Here is a 19,797-nt window from a genome sequence, read left to right as displayed (position 1 = left end):
CACTCGGTCTGACTGAGCGCCTCCAGGAGAGAGGCCAAAGCAAGACGCTCCTCGGGGCGCGTCTTGCTTGGGCCTCTCTCCTGGAGGCCCTCTGTCAGACCCAGTGTTGACATGTGGCAAGACGCTCCTCCGGGCGCATCTTGCTTGGGCCTCTCTCCTGGAGGCCCTCAGTAAGACCCATTGTTGACATGTGGCAAGACGCTCCTCGGGGCGTGTATTGCTTGGGCGTCTCTCCAGAAGGCCCTCAGTCAGACCCATTGTTGACATGTGGCAAGACGCTCCTCGGGGCGCGTCTTGCTTGGGCTTCTCTCCTGGAGGCCCTCAGTCAGACCCATTGTTGACATGTGGCAAGACGCTCCTCGGGGCACGTCTTGCTTGGGCCTCTCTCCTGGAGGCGCTCAGTCAGACCGAGTTGTGACATGTGGCAAGACGCTCCCCGGGGCGCGTCTTGCTTGGACCTCTCTCCTGGAGGCGCTCAGTTAGACCGAGTAGTGACATGTCGCAAGACGCTCCTCGGGGCGCGTCTTGCTTGGGCCTCTCTCATGGAGGCCCTCTGTCAGACCCAGTGTTGACAAGTGGCAAGACGCTCCTCGGGGCGCGTCTTGCTTGGGCCTCTCTCCTGGAGGCGCTCAGTCAGAACCAGAGGTGACATGTGGCAAGACGCTCCTAGGGGTGCGTCTTGCTTGGGCCTCTCTCCTGGAGGCCCTCTGTCAGACCCAGTGTTGACATGTGGCAAAACGCTCCTCCGGGCGCATCTTGCTTGGGCCTCTCTCCTGGAGGCCCTCAGTAAGACCCATTGTATACATGTGGCAAGACGCTCCTCGGGGCGCGTCTTGCTTGGGCCTCTCTCCAGAAGGCCCTCAATCAGACCCAGTGTTGACATGTGGCAAGACGCTCCTCGGGGCGCGTCTTGCTTGGGCTTCTCTCATGGAGGCCCTCAGTCAGACCCAGTGTTGACATGTGTCAAGACGCTCCTCGGGGCGTGTCTTGCTTGGGCCTCTCTCCTGGAGGCGCTCAAACAGACCGAGTAGTGACATGTGGCAAGACGCTCCTCGGGGCGCGTCTTGCTGGGGCTTCTCTCATGGAGGCACTCAGTCAGACCCAGTGTTGACATGTGGCAAGACGCTCCTCGGGGCGCGTCTTGCTTGGACCTCTCTCCCTGAGGCGCTCAGTCAGACCGAGTAGTGACATGTGGCAAGACGCTCCTCGGGGCGCGTCTTGCTTGGACCTCTCTCCCTGAGGCGCTCAGTCAGACCCAGTGTTGACATTTGGCAAGACACTCCTCGGGGCGCGTCTTGCTTGGGCCTCTCTCATGGAGGCCCTCTGTCAGACCCAGTGTTGACATGTGTCAAGACGCTCCTCGGGGGGCGTCTTGCTTTGGCCTCTCTCCTGGAGGTGCTCAGTCTGACCAAGTGCTGACATGTGGCAAGAAGCTCCTCGGGGCGCGTCTTGCTTGGGCTTCTCACCTGGAGGCTCTCAGTAAGAACCATTGTTGACATGTGGCAAGACGCTCCTCGGGGCGCGTCTTGCTTGGGCCTCTCTCCAGAAGGCCCTCAATCAGACCCAGTGTTGACACGTGGCAAGACGCTCCTCGGGGCGCGTCTTGCTTGGGCCTCTCTCCTGGAGGCGCTCAGTCAGACCAAGTGGTGACATGTGGCAAGACACTCCTCGGGGCGCGTATTGCTTGGGCCTCTCTCCTGGAGGCCCTCTGTCAGACCCAGTGTTGACATGTGGCAAGACACTCCTCGGGGCGCGTCTTGCTTGGGCCTCTCTCATGGAGGCCCTCTGTCAGACCCAGTGTTGACATGTGTCAAGACGCTCCCCGGGGCGCGTCTTGCTTTGGCCTCTCTCCTGGAGGCGCTCAGTCAGACCGAGTGCTGACATGTGGCAAGAAGCTCCACGGGGCGCGTCTTGCTTGGGCTTCTCTCCTGGAGGCCCTCAGTCAGACCCATTGTTGACATGTGGCAAGACGCTCCTCGGGGCGCGTCTTGCTTGGGCCTCTCTCCTGGAGGCGCTCAGTCAGACCCAGTGTTGACATGTGGCAAGACGCTCCACGGGGCGCGTCTTGCTTGGGCTTCTCTCCTGGAGGCCCTCAGTCAGACCCATTGTTGACATGTGGCAAGACGCTCCTCAGGGCACGTCTTGCTTGGGCCTCTCTCCTGGAGGCGCTCAGTCAGACCGAGTAGTGACATGTGGCAAGACGCTCCTCGGGGCGCGTCTTGCTTGGGCCTCTCTCATGGAGGCCCTCTGTCAGACCCAGTGTTGACATGTGGCAAGACGCTCCTCGGGGCGCGTCTTGCTTGGGCCTCTCTCCTGGAGGCGCTCAGTCAGAACCAGAGGTGACATGTGGCAAGACGCTCCTCGGGGTGCGTCTTGCTTGGGCCTCTCTCCTGGAGGCGCTCAGTCAGACCGAGTAGTGACATGTGGCAAGACGCTCCTCGGGGCGCGTCTTGCTTGGACCTCCCTCCTGGAGGCGCTCAGTCAGACCGAGTAGTGACATGTGGCAAGACGCTCCTCGGGGGCGTGTCTTGCTTGGACCTCTCTCCTGGAGGCGCTCAGTTATACCGAGTAGTGACATGTGGCAAGACGCTCGTCGGGGCGGGTCTTGCTTGGGCCTCTCTCCTGGAGGCGCTCAGTCAGAACTGGAAGATATGTTGCGTCATAAGCCTCTGATGGTTCACCAGGTGCACGGTACACTCGAAATCCTAATGCTGTATTTGTAGTACATACACTAAGTCTTCTCTGTTGATGTCAGACTAGAGTTTTATTAGAGTTTTACTTTGCAACAATGGGATTCGAGCAATTGATGTGTATATTTTTAATAGTGCACAATGCTACTATTCCTAGGCTGAATGTATGACATGGCTCTTATGTATCATTATGTATCGTTTCCATTAAGTACTAATTTAAATAAAGTCCCTCTGTCCTCAGTGCTAGGTTGTGGGTTTAATACACATTATTATGATCAACCTGTTGAATAGTATAAGCCCCATACAATGTGACGGTCCGTGTGACGGACCGGTGTGTTACGACCCGACTAACGAAACGTACCAGGTGATAACATTGCATCTGCCCATTACAGCGGAGCGAGCGTTTCGCCACACTCCCAAACCAAGGTTAATAGTTGTAGCGCACGCCTTTTCGGACCTCGGTGCACGCGAAACACTGGTGTACACTCACAACATCACGCTCGAGACAGCTCAAGCGTTACGCGAAACAAAGGACGTGTTCAAATCCATAGAGAATATACGGTCTTTAGCGTATGCGTATATAAAGAAGGTCGATGACATTTACAGACCCGGCGGCGTGGGCACCACAGTAGAACAACAAGGTGCTCTCAAGCGCACACAGATACTGGCCGCATTATCACTCGCGATGTCTATCCTGACATACCCGTTTCTGATTTCTATGTATATTAATTTATGACAAGAGCTACTTTAGGTGGTTACGATTACACTCTGACCACGTGCCTTAGTTTCTGCTAGTGACCTATAAATACTTTTGCCCACTTGCTCTCACTGCCATTAAAGCGGCTGTACCCACACGTACAACACCCAAGAAAAAAAATTGATCTCGCTGTCTGTACTGGGTGTACTCTCAGTAGTCGCAGTTGCTCAGGCCATGGTGGTACGCTCACATAACGCTCTGAGATACGTTCCATCACACCACCTCCTAGACTACTCGCGAAGGAGTATTCAACACCCCCTTTGTACGAAGACAACCATTATAACGAGCACAGCACAACGCTTGCCGCACGCGAAGACAACATGCAGGAGACAACGCTACCACCTGTCGTGAGAACAACGGATTCGAGTGACAACGATCGCGACTATGACGAGCACATTACAACACCCTCTGTGCACGAAGACCAGGTGCAGGAGACAACGCTACCACCTGTCGTGAGAAACAAGAGTTTGGTTAACAATGATCATCGTCGTGTCCCATTGTAAACGGGCGCGCCATCGCACACATCGTACGTGTGTTAACCCACCTGTATGCGACAGACTTTGTGTGTTGCATGACATCGAGATGTATTGACGTCTGTGTCAATACAGGACTCTCTATAAGCCAGGAGCTGGACGCTAACGACCCGTGCATGCGCCACACAAAAGGTATCGTACATGTGTTAACCCACCTGTATGCGACAGACTTTGTGTGTTGCATGACATCGAGATGTATTGACGTCTGTGTCAATACAGGACTCTCTAAGCTGGGAGCTGGACGCTAACGACCCGTGCATGCGCCACACAAAAGGTAACTCGACTAACTACAAAACGCATATTGTGATGTAGAAAGTTGGCTCGACTGTTTGAATCAGCTGCAGCTGCGGTTTACTCACGAAGTGAATCGCACGCTTGTTAGAAGTACATTCGGAGCACTTAAAAAATACATCGCTCTCATCGAGTTCCGTCTCAGCATTCACCGGCTGATGGGCAAGAGCGTGACATGGGATCGCCAGGAACTTACTTAAGGACTATCATCTCATTTGGCATTTACTCACGGACCCAAGAAACCAGTTCCGAAAAATGGTCGAGAATTATAACTTGTCTAATAGCAACTGGAAGATATGTTGCGTCATAAGCCTCTGATGGTTCACAAGGTGCACGGTCCACTCGAAATCCTAATGCTGTATTTGTAGTACATACACTAAGTCTTCTCTGTTGATGTCAGACTAGAGTTTTATTAGAGTTTTACTTTGCAACAATGGGAATCGAGCAATTGATGTGTATATTTTTAATAATGCACAATGCTACTATTCCTAGGCTGAATGTATGACATGGCTCTTATGTATCATTATGTATCGTTTCCATTAAGTACTAATTTAAATAAAGTCCCTCTGTCCTCAGTGCTAGGTTGTGGGTTTAATACACATTATTATGATCAACCTGTTGAATAGTATAATAACAATATTCCTGTAAAAGTCATTTAGTAATGAACAACCTCAGTTCTGTGAAAGCACATCATGTCTCTGATGTGTATACTGCAGGCCTGACCGGGGTTTGCATGCAAGGGCCTGTGTGTGTGTGTGTGTGCGCGCGTGTGTGTGTGTGTGTGTGTGTGTGTGTGTGTGTGTGTGTGTGTGTGTGTGTGTGTGTGTGTGTGTGTGTGTGTGTGTGTGAAACAAATAAAGATAAATATAGCTAGTGCGGCCACGAGCGGTCGTGCAGGGTAGAGGCTGCGCGAAAACGCCTCTAAAAACAAGCGCGTGCCCACGCCCGATCCGTGGAAGCACGTAGACCTAGCAAACGTACTAGCAGAAATCAACGATCGCACACGGGTCATTGAGTGTGTACAGGGTTCGTCTGCGTGTGTGGCATTGGGCAATCTAGCGGCACAAGAGTGGCCTGAAGGCGGAACCGGCCAACCCGTTGCCCTCACCATCGTTGCGCTTCGAGATGAACTATTGCTAAAGATGATCGTCCTCATCAACCACGGCGCTACCAGAGTAGCTCGTAACGAAGACCCTCTCCGCGACCTCGCGGCCAGTGTGCGCAGTGTACAGCAAATGACTAACGATGTTGTGAGCGATATATCGGAAAAACTTTGCACTGACGCGACGGTCGCCACTGCAGGTTGTGTGAGTCTCGCGCAAAGTGCCATATCAAACGTGCGCAAGCTAGTGACAAGCAACTTCACCAGATCCGTAGATTCTGCATACGCTTGAATACCAACGAAAGTATCGAGAGATAACACCGACACGAGTTGCGCGACGGCGCTGGCTGCAGTCGCTACAACACTGGATTTATTAATCAACGTAATTGTGATCGTAATGGCGTATCGAGTGTGCACCAGAAACTACAACCAGTACTACAGAAAACTGGCATGAGGGTCGCGGTCTAACGTTATGTTGGTGTCTCGCATCGACCGTCGACGGCCGTTTGCCAGCGGCTGAAAATGGCACAGTTGACGAAATGGAAACGCCGACCGTCCATAGTGCACTCTCGCAAGTTCCAACCGCACCATCTCAGGAGACAGACCACAGAGTCATATTAGCGGAGGGTAGATAGAAAATGCGCAAACCGCCGCAACCGCCCATATACATACTATACGAGTTCAACATAGAGTGGAGTAAGAAGTTACTACCGATTGTATTTACAACGTGCAAGCAGCTGGTGTGTGACGCTTTACTTGATTATCACAGAGGTTGCGATGTCCTGTGTTCCACGAGCGCATGGAAACAAGTGAACGAACTTCTACGGACCGTACTGTTGGGGTATGAGCGAGCTGTAAAATCAATACACGCTAGACACGCGGACTTTGCCGCATTACTGGACACGCATATCGCCACAACAAAACCGGGTCAAGTGTTCGGGGCGTCACCGCGCTCGACTATACACGTCTTGGCCTACCACGAGTACATGAGCCCACAAGATCCTAAGCGAGGTAGAAGCCGTTGTGTCTACCCAACGCAAATTCAGCACAGCCGTGCGCGCTAAGACAAGTCCCTCTAGATTGCTGGAAACTTTGGAAACGTTGAAGGCTGGCGTGTACGCGCTTTCTACACATCTCAACGGTATGATCGCGATACTCTCGGCCGCACAACAACTAATGGTCATGTGTTCGGAAGGTCTGATCAGGTCTGACATGACCGGTTGTCAATCGACGTCGAGCGTGCACTCACACACGGATATCCTGGCGTACAGTAAAGCGACAGCGACCTCTACGCTCACGTTGATCGCCGATGTTTCGAAGGGCAATCGAGTGTGTTGGCTGACGAAAGCTATGGTGACCGACGGTCGCGTCGACTACAATGTGCCTCATTGCGACTTTAGAGGCGTATGTGATCCTTTGCAAATCGACAACACCACCGCGGTCGAGTGCGAAGTCACGGTCGGTGGCGTGTTGTCCTTACTGTGCCCCATACAATGTGACGGTCCGTGTCACGGACCGGTGTGTTACGACCCGACTAACGAAACGTACCAGGTGATAACATTGCATCCGCCCATTACAGCGGAGCGAGCGTTTCGCCACACTCCCAAACCAAGGTTAATAGTTGTAGCGCACACTCTTTCGGACCTCGGTGCACGTGAAACACTGGCTTACACTCACAACATCACGCTCGAGACAGCTCAAGCGTTACGCGAAACAAAGGACGTGTTCAAATCCATAGAGAATATACGGTCTTTAGCGTATGCGTATATAAAGGAGGTCGATGACATTTACAGACCTGGCGGCGTGGGCACCACAGTAGAACAACAAGGTGCTCTCAAGCGCACACAGATACTGGCCGCATTATCACTCGCCATGTCTATCCTGACATGCCCGTTTCTGATTTCTATGTATATTAAATTATGACAAGAGCTACGGTGGTTACGATTACACTCTGACCACGTGCCTTAGTTTCTGCTAGTGACCTATAAATACATTTGCCCACTTGCTCTCACTGCCATTAAAGCGGCTGTACCCACACATACAACACCCAAGAAAAAAAAAGATCTCGCTGTCTGTACTGGGTGTACTCTCAGTAGTCGCAGTTGCTCAGGCCATGGTGGTACGCTCACATAACGCCTCTGAGATACGTCCCATCACACCACCTCCTACACTACTCGCGAAGGAGTATTCAACACCCCCTTTGTTCGAAGACAACCATTATAACGAGCACAGCACAACGCTTGCCGCACGCGAAGACAACATGCAGGAGACAACGCTACCACCTGTCGTGAGAACAACGGATTCGAGTGACAACGATCGCGACTATGACGAGCACATTACAGCACCCTCTGTGCACGAAGACCAGGTGCAGGAGACAACGCTACCACCTGTCGTGAGAAACAAGAGTTTGGTTAACAATGATCATCGTCGTGTCCCATTGTAAACTGGGCGTGCCATCGCACACATCGTACATGTGTGTTAACCCACCTGTATGCGACAGACTTTGTGTGTTGCATGACATCGAGATGTATTGACGTCTGTGTCAATACAGGACTCTCTATAAGCCGGGAGCTGGACGCTAACGACCCGTGCATGCGCCACAAAAAAGGTATCGTACATGTGTTAACCCACCTGTATGCGACAGACTTTGTGTGTTGCATGACATCGAGATGTATTGACGTCTGTGTCAATACAGGACTCTCTAAGCTGGGAGCTGGACGCTAACAACCCGTGCATGCGCCACACAAAAGGTATCGTACATGTGTTAACCCACCTGTATGCGACAGACTTTGTGTGTTGCATGACATCGAGATGTATTGACGTCTGTGTCAATACAGGACTCTCTAAGCTGGGAGCTGGACGATAACGACCCGTGCATGCGCTACACAAAAGGTAACTCGACTAACTACAAAACGCATATTGTGATGTAGAAAGTTGGCTCGACTGTTTGAATCAGCTGCAGCTGCGGTTTACTCACAAAGTGAATCGCACGCTTGTTAGAAGTACATTCGGAGCACTTAAAAAATACATCGCTCTCATCGAGTTCCGTCTCAGCGTTCACCGGCTGATGGGCAAGAGCGTGACATGGGATCGCCAGGAACTTACTTAAGGACTATCATCTCATTTGGCATTTACTCACGGACCCAAGAAACCAGTTCCGAAAAATGGTAGAGAATTATAACTTGTCTAATAGCAACTGGAAGATATGTTGCGTCATAAGCCTCTGATGGTTCACAAGGTGCACGGTCCACTCGAAATCCTAATGCTGTATTTGTAGTACATACACTAAGTCTTCTCTGTTGATGTCAGACTAGAGTTTTATTAGAGTTTTACTTTGCAACAATGGGATTCGAGCAATTGATGTGTATATTTTTAATAGTGCACAATGCTACTATTCCTAGGCTGAATGTACGACATGGCTCTTATGTATCATTATGTATCGTTTCCATTAAGTACAAATTTAAATAAAGTCCCTCTGTCCTCTGTGCTAGGTTGTGGGTTTAATACACATTATTATGATCAACCTGTTGAACAGTATAATAACAATACTCCTGTAAAAGTCATTTAGTAATGAACAACCTCAGTTCTGTGAAAGAACATCATGTCTCTGATGTGTACACTGCAGGCCTGACCGGGGTTTGCACGCAAGGGCCTGTGTGTGTGTGTGTGTGTGTGTGTGTGTGTGTGTGTGTGTGTGTGTGTGTGTGTGTGTGTGTGTGTGTGTGTGTGTGAATCAAATAAAGATAAATATAGCTAGTGCGGCCACGAGCGGTCGTGCAGTGTAGAGGATGCGCGAAAACGCCTCTAAAAACAAGCGCGTGCCCAAGCCCGATCCGTGGAAGCACGTAGACCTAGCAAACGTACTAGCAGAAATCAACGATCGCACACGGGTCATTGAGTGTGTACAGGGTTCGTCTGCGTGTGTGGCATTGGGCAATCTAGCGGCAACCGTGTGGCCTGAAGGCGGAACCGGCCAACCGGTCGCCCTCACCATCGTTGCGCTTCGAGATGAACTATTGCAAAAGATGATCGTCCTCATCAACCACGGCGCTACCAGAGTAGCTCGTAACGAAGACCCTCTCCGCGACCTCGCGGCCAGTGTGCGCAGTGTACAGCAAATGACAAACGATGTTGCGAGCGATATATTGGAAAAACTTTGCACTGACGCGACGGTCGCCACTGCAGGTTGTGCGAGTCTCGCGCAAAGTGCCATATCAAACATGCGCAAGCTAGTGACAAGCAACTTCACCAGATCCGTAGATTCTGCATACGCTCGGATACGAATTAAAGTATCGAGAGATAACACCGACACAAGTTGCGCGACGGCGCTGGCTGCAGTCGCTACAACACTGGATTTATTAATCAACATAATTGTGATCGTAATGGCGTTTCGAGTGTGCACCAGAAACTACAACCAGTACTACAGAAAACTGGCATGAGGGTCGCGGTCTAACGTTATGTTGGTGTCTCGCATCGACCGTCGACGGCCGTTTGCCAGCGGCTGAAAATGGCAGTTGACGAAATGAAAACGCCGACCGTCGATAGTGCACTCTCGCAAGTTCCAACCGCACCATCTCAGGAGACAGACCACAGAGTCATATTAGCGGAGGGTAGATAGAAAATGCGCAAACCGCCGCAACCGCCCATATACATACTATACGAGTTCAACATAGAGTGGAGTAAGAAGTTACTACCGATTGTATTTCCAACGTGCAAGCAGCTGGTGTTTGACGCTTTACTTGAGTATCACGGAGGTTGCGATGTCCTGTGTTCCACGAGCGCATGGAAACAAGTGAACGAACTTCTACGGACCGTACTGTTGGGGTATGAGCGAGCTGTAAAATCAATACACGCTAGACACGCGGACTTTGCCGCGTTACTGGACACGCATATCGCCACAACAAAACTGGGTCAAGTGTTCGGGGCATCACCGCGCTCGACTATACACGTCTTGGCCTACCACGAGTACATGAGCCCACAGATCCTAAGCGAGGTAGAAGCCGTTGTGTCTACCCAACGCAAATTCAGCACAGCCGTGCGACTAAGACAAGTCCCTCTAGACTGCTGGAAATTTTGGAAACGTGGAAGGCTGGCGTGTACGCGCTTTCTACACATCTCAACGGTATGATCGCGATACTCTCGGCCGCACAACAACTAATGGTCATGTGTTCGGAAGGTCTGATCAGGTCTGACATGACCGGTTGTCAATCGACGTCGAGCGTGCACTCACACACGGATATCCTGGCGTACAGTAAAGCGACGTCGACCTCTAAGCTCACGTTGATCGCCGATGTTTCGAAGGGCAATCGAGTGTGTTGGCTGACGAAAGCTATGGTGACCGACGGTCGCGTCGACTACAATGTGCCTCATTGCGACTGGAGAGGCGTATGTGATCCTTTGCAAATCAATAACACCACCGCGGTCGAGTGCGAAGTCACGGTCGGCGGCGTGTTGTCCTTACTGTGCCCCATACAATGTGACGGTCCGTTTCACGGACCGGTGTGTTACGACCCGACTAACGAAACGTACCAGGTGATAACATTGCATCCGCCCATTACAGTGGAGCGAGCGTTTTGCCACACTCCCAAACCAAGGTTAATAGTTGTAGCGCACGCCCTTTCGGACCTCGGTGCACGTGAAACACTGGCGTACACTCACAACATCACGCTCGAGACAGCTCAAGCATTACGCGAAACATAGGACGTGTTCAAATCCATAGAGAATATATGGTCTTTAGCGTATGCGTATATAAAGGAGGTCGATGACATTTACAGACCTGGCGGCGTGGGCACCACAGTAGAACAACAAGGTGCTCTCAAGCGCACACAGATACTGGCCGCATTATCACTCGCGATATCTATCCTGACATGCCCGTTTCTGATTTCTATGTATATTAAATTATGACAAGAGCTACGGTGGTTACGATTACACTCTGACCACGTGCCTTAGTTTCTGCTAGTGACCTATAAATACATTTGCCCACTTGCTCTCACTGCCATTAAAGCGGCTGTACCCACACGTACAACACCCAAGAAAAAAAAAGATCTCGCTGTCTGTACTGGGTGTACTCTCAGTAGTCGCAGTTGCTCAGGCCATGGTGGTACGCTCACATAACGCCTCTGAGATACGTCCCATCACACCACCTCCTACACTACTCGCGAAGGAGTATTCAACACCCCCTTTGTACGAAGACAACCATTATAACGAGCACAGCACAACGCTTGCCGCACGTGAAGACAACATGCAGGAGACAACGCTACCACCTGTCGTGAGAACAACGGATTCGAGTGACAACGATCGCGACTATGACGAGCACATTACAGCACCCTCTGTGCACGAAGACCAGGTGCAGGAGACAACGCTACCACCTGTCGTGAGAAACAAGAGTTTGGTTAACAATGATCATCGTCGTGTCCCATTGTAAACTAGGCGTGCCATCGCACACATCGTACATGTGTGTTAACCCACCTGTATGCGACAGACTTTGTGTGTTGCATGACATCGAGATGTATTGACGTCTGTGTCAATACAGGACTCTCTATAAGCCGGGAGCTGGACGCTAACGACCCGTGCATGCGCCACACAAAAGGTATCGTACATGTGCTAACCCACCTGTATGTGACAGACTTTGTGTGTTGCATGACATCGAGATGTATTGACGTCTGTGTCAATACAGGACTCTCTAAGCTGGGAGCTGGACGCTAACAACCCGTGCATGCGCCACACAAAAGGTATCGTACATGTGTTAACCCACCTGTATGCGACAGACTTTGTGTGTTGCATGACATCGAGATGTATTGACGTCTGTGTCAATACAGGACTCTCTAAGCTGGGAGCTGGACGATAACGACCCGTGCATGCGCCACACAAAAGGTAACTCGACTAACTACAAAACGCATATTGTGATGTAGAAAGTTGGCTCGACTGTTTGAATCAGCTGCAGCTGCTGTTTACTCACAAAGTGAATCGCACGCTTGTTAGAAGTACATTCGGAGCACTTAAAAAATACATCGCTCTCATCGAGTTCCGTCTCAGCGTTCACCGGCTGATGGGCAAGAGCGTGACATGGGATCGCCAGGAACTTACTTAAGGACTATCATCTCATTTGGCATTTACTCACGGACCCAAGAAACCAGTTCCGAAAAATGGTCGAGAATTATAACTTGTCTAATAGCAACTGGAAGATATGTTGCGTCATAAGCCTCTGATGGTTCACAAGGTGCATGGTCCACTCGAAATCCTAATGCTGTATTTGTAGTACATACACTAAGTCTTCTCTGTTGATGTCGGACTAGAGTTTTATTAGAGTTTTACTTTGCAACAATGGGATTCGAGCAATTGATGTGTATATTTTTAATAGTGCACAATGCTACTATTCCTAGGCTGAATGTACGACATGGCTCTTATGTATCATTATGTATCGTTTCCATTAAGTACTAATGGCATTTACTCACGGACCCAAGAAACCAGTTCCGAAAAATGGTCGAGAATTATAACTTGTCTAATAGCAACTGGAAGATATGTTGCGTCATAAGCCTCTGATGGTTCACAAGGTGCACGGTCCACTCTAAATCCTAATGCTGTATTTGTAGTACATACACTAAGTCTTCTCTGTTGATGTCAGACTAGAGTTTTATTAGAGTTTTACTTTGCAACAATGGGATTCGAGCAATTGATGTGTATATTTTTAATAGTGCACAATGCTACTATTCCTAGGCTGAATGTGTGACATGGCTCTTATGTATCATTATGTATCGTTTCCATTAAGTACTAATTTAAATAAAGTCCCTCTGTCCTCAGTGCTAGGTTGTGGGTTTAAGTGGCAAGACGCTCCTCGGGGCGCATATTGCTTGGGCCTCTCTCCTGGATGCCCTCTGTCAGACCGAGTGTTGACATGTGGCAAGACTCTCCTCGGGGCGCGTCTTGCTTGGGCTTCTCTCATGGAGGCCGTCAGTCAGACCCAGTGTTGACATGTGTCAAGACGCTCCTCGGGGCGTGTCTTGCTTGGGCCTCTCTCCTGGAGGCGCTCAGTCAGACCCAGTGTTGACATGTGGCAAGACGCTCCTCGGGGCGTGTCTTGCTTGGGCTTCTCTCCTGGAGGCCCTCAGTCAGACCCATTGTTGACATGTGGCAAGACGCTCCTCCGGGCACGTCTTGCTTGGGCCTCTCTCCTGGAGGCGCTCAAACAGACCGAGTAGTGACATGTGGCAAGACGCTCCTCTGGGCGCGTCTTGCTGGGGCTTCTCTCATGGAGGCACTCAGTCAGACCCAGTGTTGACATGTGGCAAGACGCTCCTCGGGGCGCGTCTTGCTTGGACCTCTCTGCCTGAGGCGCTCAGTAAGACCGAGTAGTGACATGTGGCAAGACGCTCCTCGGGGCGCGTCTTGCTTGGGCCTCTCTCATGGAGGCCCTCTGTCAGACCCAGTGTTGACATGTGTCAAGACGCTCCTCGGGGGGCGTCTTGCTTTGGCCTCTCTCCTGGAGGCACTCAGTCAGACCGAGTGCTGACATGTGGCAAGAAGCTCCTCGGGGCGCGTCTTGCTTGGACTTCTCTCCCGGAGGCCCTCAGTAAGAACCATTGTTGACATGTGGCAAGACGCTCCTCGGGACGCGTCTTGCTTGGGCCTCTCTCCAGAAGGCCCTCAATCAGACCCAGTGTTGACACGTGGCAAGACGCTCCTCGGGGCACGTCTTGCTTGGGCCTCTCTCCTGGAGGCGCTCAGTCAGACTGAGTAGTGACATGTGGCCTGACGCTCCTCGGGGCGCGTGTTGCTTGGGCCTCTCTCCTGGAGGCGCTCAGTCAGACCAAGTGGTGACATGTGGCAAGACAATCCTCGGGGCGCATCTTGCTTGGGCCTCTCTCCTGGAGGCCCTCTGTCAGACCCAGTGTTGACATGTGGCAAGACTCTCCTCGGGGCGCGTCTTGCTTGGGCCTCTCTCATGGAGGCGCTCAGTCAGACCGAGTGCTGACATGTGGCAAGAAGCTCCTCGGGGCGTGTCTTGCTTGGGCTTCTCTCCTGGAGGCCCTCAGTAAGACCCATTGTTGACATGTGGCAAGACGCTCCTCGGGGCGCGTCTTGCTTGGGCCTCTCTCCTGGAGGCGCTCAGTCAGACTGAGTAGTGACATGTGGCCTGACGCTCCTCGGGGCGCGTGTTGCTTGGGCCTCTCTCCTGGAGGCGCTCAGTCAGACCAAGTGGTGACATGTGGCAAGACACTCCTCGGGGCACGTCTTGCTTGGGCCTCTCTCCTGGAGGCCCTCAGTCAGACCCATTGTTGGCATGTGGCAAGACGCTCCTCGGGGCGCGTCTTGCTTGGGCCTCTCTCCTGGAGGCGCTCAGTCAGACCGAGTGCTGACATGTGGCAAGACGCTCCTCGGGCCGCGTGTTGCTTGGGCGTCTCTCCTGGAGGCCCTCAGTCAGACCCATTGTTGACATGTGGCAAGACGCTCCTCGGGGCGCGTCTTGCTTGGGCCTCTCTCCTGGAGGCGCTCAGTAGGACCGAGTGCTGACATGTGGCAAGACGCTCCTCGGGGCGCGTCTTGCTTGGGCCTCTCTCCTGGAGGCGCTCAGTCAGACTGAGTAGTGACATGTGGCCTGACGATCCTCGGGGCACGTCTTGCTTGGGCCTCTCTCCTGGAGGCGCTCAGTCAGACCCAGTGTTGACATGTGTCAAGACGCTCCTCGGGGCGCGTCTTGCTTGGGCTTCTCTCCTGGAGGCCCTCAGTCAGACCCATTGTTGACATGTGGCAAGACGCTCCTCGGGGCGCGTCTTGCTTGGGCTTCTCTCCTGGAGGCGCTCAGACAGACCCAGTGTTGACAAGTGACAAGTCGCTCCTCGGGGCGCGTCTTGCTTGGGCCTCTCTCCTGGAGGCCCTCTGTCAGACCCAGTGTTGACATGTGGCAAGACGCTCCTTCGGGCGCGTCTTGCTTGGGCCTCTCTCCTGGAGGCGCTCAGTCAGACCCAGTGTTGACATGTGGCAAGACGCTCCTCGGGGCGCGTCTTGCTTGGGCCTCTCTCCCTGAGGCGCTCAGTAAGACCGAGTAGTGACATGTGGCAAGACGCTCCTCGGGGCGCGTCTTGCTTGGGCCTCTCTCATGGAGGCCCTCTGTCAGACCCAGTGTTGACATGGGTCAAGACGCTCCTCGGGGGGCGTCTTGCTTTGGCCTCTCTCCTGGAGGCACTCAGTCAGACCGAGTGCTGACATGTGGCAAGAAGCTCCTCGGGGCGCGTCTTGCTTGGACTACTCTCCCGGAGGCCCTCAGTAAGAACCATTGTTGACATGTGGCAAGACGCTCCTCGGGACGCTTCTTGCTTGGGCCTCTCTCCAGAAGGCCCTCAATCAGACCCAGTGTTGACACGTGGCAAGACGCTCCTCGGGGTGCGTCTTGCTTGGGCCTCTCTCCTGGAGGCGCTCAGTCAGACTGAGTAGTGACATGTGGCCTGACGCTCCTCGGGGCGCTTGTTGCTTGGGCCTCTCTCCTGGAGGCGCTCAGTCAGACCAAGTGGTGACTTGTGGCAAGACAATCCTCGGGGCGCATCTTGCTTGGGCCTCTCTCCTGGAGGCCCTCTGTCAGACCCAGTGTTGACATGTGGCAAGACACTCCTCGGGGCGCGTCTTGCTTGGGCCTCTCTCATGGAGGCCCTCTGTCAGACCCAGTGTTGACATGTGTCAAGACGCTCCTCGGGGCGCGTCTTGCTTTGGCCTCTCTCCTGGAGGCGCTCAGTCAGACCGAGTGCTGACATGTGGCAAGAAGCTCCTCGGGGCGCGTCTTGCTTTGGCTTCTCTCCTGGAGGCGCTCAGTCAGACTGAGTAGTGACATGTGGCCTGACGCTCCTCGGGGCGCGTGTTGCTTGGGCCTCTCTCCTGGAGGCGCTCAGTCAGACCAAGTGGTGACATGTGGCAAGACACTCCTCGGGGCGCGTCTTGCTTGGGCCTCTCTCCTGGAGGCCCTCTGTCATACCCAGTGTTGACATGTGTCAAGACGCTCCTCGGGGCGCGTCTTGCTTGGGCTTCTCTCCTGGAGGCCCTCAGTCAGACCCATTGTTGGCATGTGGCAAGACGCTCCTCGGGGCGCGTCTTGCTTGGGCCTCTCTCCTGGAGGCGCTCAGTCAGACCGAGTGCTGACATGTGGCAAGACGCTCCTCGGGCCGCGTGTTGCTTGGGCTTCTCTCCTGGAGGCCCTCAGTCAGACCCATTGTTGACATGTGGCAAGACGCTCCTCGGGGCGCGTTTTGCTTGGGCCTCTCTCCTGGAGGCGCTCAGTCAGACCGAGTGCTGACATGTGGCAAGACGCTCCTCGGGGCGCGTCTTGCTTTGGCCTCTCTCCTGGAGGCGCTCAGTCAGACTGAGTAGTGACATGTGGCCTGACGATCCTCGGGGCACGTCTTGCTTGGGCCTCTCTCCTGGAGGCGCTCAGTCAGACCCAGTGGTGACATGTGGCAAGACACTCCTCGGGGCGCGTCTTGCTTGGGCCTCTCTCGTGGAGGCCCTCTGTCAGACCCAGTGTTGACATGTGTCAAGACGCTCCTCGGGGCGCGTCTTGCTTGGGCTTCTCTCCTGGAGGCCCTCAGTCAGACCCATTGTTGACATGTGGCAAGACGCTCCTCGGGGCGCGTCTTGCTTGGGCTTCTCTCCTGGAGGCGCTCAGTCAGAACCAGAGGTGACATGTGGCAAGACGCTCCTCGGGGCGTGTCTTGCTTGGGCCTCTCTCCTGGAGGCCCTCTGTCAGACCCATTGTTGACATGTGGCAAGACGCTCCTTCGGGCGCATCTTGCTTGGGCCTCTCTCCTGGAGGCCCTCAGTCAGACCCATTGTTGACATGTGGCAAGACGCTCCTCGGGGCGCGTCTTGCTTGGGCCTCTCTCCTGGAGGCGCTCAGTCAGACCCAGTGTTGACACGTGGCAAGACGCTCTTCGGGGCGCGTCTTGCTTGGGCCTCTCTCCTGGAGGCGCTCATTCAGACCCAGTGGTGACATGTGGCAAGACGCTCCTCGGGGCGCGTATTGCTTGGGCCTCTCTCATGAATGCCCTCTGTCAGACCGAGTGTTGACATGTGGCAAGACTCTCCTCGGGGCGCGTCTTGCTTGGGCTTCTCTCATGGAGGCCCTCAGTCCGACCCAGTGTTGACATGTGTCAAGACGCTCCTCGGGGCGTGTCTTGCTTGGGCCTCTCTCCTGGAGGCGCTCAGTCAGACCCAGTGTTGACATGTGGCAAGACGCTCCTCGGGGCACGTCTTGCTTGGGCCTCTCTCCTGGAGGCGCTCAGTCAGACCGAGTAGTGACATGTGGCAAGACGCTCCTCGGGGCGCGTCTTGCTTGGACCTCCCTCCTGGAGGCGCTCAGTCAGACCGAGTAGTGACATTTGGCAAGACGCTCCTCGGGGCGCGTCTTGCTTGGACCTCTCTCCTGGAGGCGCTCAGTTAGACCGAGTAGTGACATGTGGCAAGACGCTCCTCGGGGCGCGTCTTGCTTGGGCCTCTCTCCTGGAGGCGCTCAGTCAGACCGAGTGCTTACATAAGGCAAGACACTCCTCGGGGCGCGTCTTGCTGGGGCCTCTCTCCTGGAGGTGCTCAATCAGACCCAGTGGTGACATGTGGCAAGACGCTCCTCTGGGCGCGTCTTGCTTGGGCCTCTCTCCTGGAGGAGCTCAGTCAGACCCAGTGGTGACACGTGGCAAGACGCTCCTCGGGGCGCATCTTGCTTGGGCCTCTCTCCTGGAGGCGCTAAGTCAGACCCAGTGTTGACACGTGGCAAGACGCTCCTCGGGGCGCGTCTTGCTTGGGCCTCTCTCCTGGAGGCGCGCAGTCAGACACAGTGTTGACATGTGGCAAGACACTCCTCAGGGCGCGTCTTGCTTGGGCTTCTCTCATGGAGGCCCACAGTAAGACCCATTGTTGACATCTGGAAAGAAGCTCCTCGGGGCGCGTCTTGCTTTGGCTTCTCTCCTGGAGGCCCTCAGTCAGACCCATTGTTGACATGTGGCAAGACGCTCCTCGGGGCGCGTATTGCTTGGGCCTCTCTCATGGAGGCCCTCAGTCAGACCCAGTGTTGACATGTGTCAAGACGCTCCTCGGGGCGTGTCTTGCTTGGGCCTCTCTCCTGGAGGCGCTCAGTCAGACCCAGTGTTGACATGTGGCAAGACGCTCCTCGGGGCGATTCTTGCTTGGGCTTCTCTCCTGGAGGCCCTCAGTCAGACCCATTGTTGACATGTGGCAAGACGCTCCTCGGGGCACGTCTTGCTTGGGCCTCTCTCCTGGAGGCGCTCAGTCAGACCGAGTAGTGACATGTGGCAAGACGCTCCTCGGGGCGCGTCTTGCTGGGGCTTCTCTCATGGAGGCACTCAGTCAGACCCAGTGTTGACATGTGGCAAGACGCTCCTCGGGGCGCGTGTTGCTTGGACCTCTCTCCTGGAGGCGCTCAGTCAGACCGAGTAGTGACATGTGGCAAGACGCTCCTCGGGGCGCGTCTTTCTGGGGCCTCTCTCCTGGAGGCGCTCAGTCAGACCCAGTGTTGACATGTGTCAAGACGCTCCTCGGGCGTTTCTTGCTTGCGCCTCTCTCCTGGAGGCGCTCAGTCAGACCCAGAGGTGACATGTGGCAAGACGCTCCTCGGGCCTCTCTCCTGGAGGCGCTCAGTCAGACCCAGTGTTGACATGTGGCAAGACGCTCCTCGGGGCGCGTCTTGCTTGGGCCTCTCTCCGGGAGGCGCTCAGTCTGACCGAGTAGTGACATGTGGCAAGACGCTCCTCGGGGCGCGTCTTGCTGGGGCCTCTCTCCTGGAGGCGCTCAGTCAAACCCAGTGTTGACATGTGGCAAGACGCTCCTCGGGGCGCGTGTTGCTTGGACCTCTCTCCTGGAGGCGCTCAGTCAGACCGAGTGCTGACATGTGGCAAGACGCTCCTTGGGGCGCGTCTTGCTGGGGCCTCTCTCCTGGAGGCGCTCAGTCAGACCCAGTGTTGACATGTGGCCTGACGCTCCTCGGGGCGCGTCCTGCTTGGGCTTCTCTCCTGGAGGCCCTCAGTCAGACCCATTGTTGACATGTGGCAAGACGCTCCTTGGGGCACGTCTTGCTTGGGCCTCTCTCCTGGAGGCGCTCAGTCAGACCGAGTAGTGACATGTGGCAAGACGCTCCTCGGGGTGCGTCTTGCTTGGACCTCTCTCCTGGAGGCGCTCAGTTAGACCAAGTAGTGACATGTCGCAAGACGCTCCTCGGGGCGCGTCTTGCTTGGGCCTCTCTCCTGGAGGCGCTCAGTCAGACCGAGTGCTGACATAAGGCAAGACGCTCCTCGGGGCGCGTCTTTCTTGGGCCTCTCTCCTGGAGGCGCTCAGTCACACCGAGTGCTGACATGTGGCAAGAAGCTCCTCGGGGCGCGTGTTGCTTGGGCTTCTCTCCTGGAGGCCCTCAGTAAGACCCATTGTTGACAT

This window comes from Nothobranchius furzeri, chromosome 1 (genome assembly GCF_043380555.1).
Source record: "Nothobranchius furzeri strain GRZ-AD chromosome 1, NfurGRZ-RIMD1, whole genome shotgun sequence".
NCBI classification, from domain to species: Eukaryota; Metazoa; Chordata; class Actinopteri; order Cyprinodontiformes; family Nothobranchiidae; genus Nothobranchius; species Nothobranchius furzeri.
Note: the sequence above shows the minus strand (reverse complement) of the source record.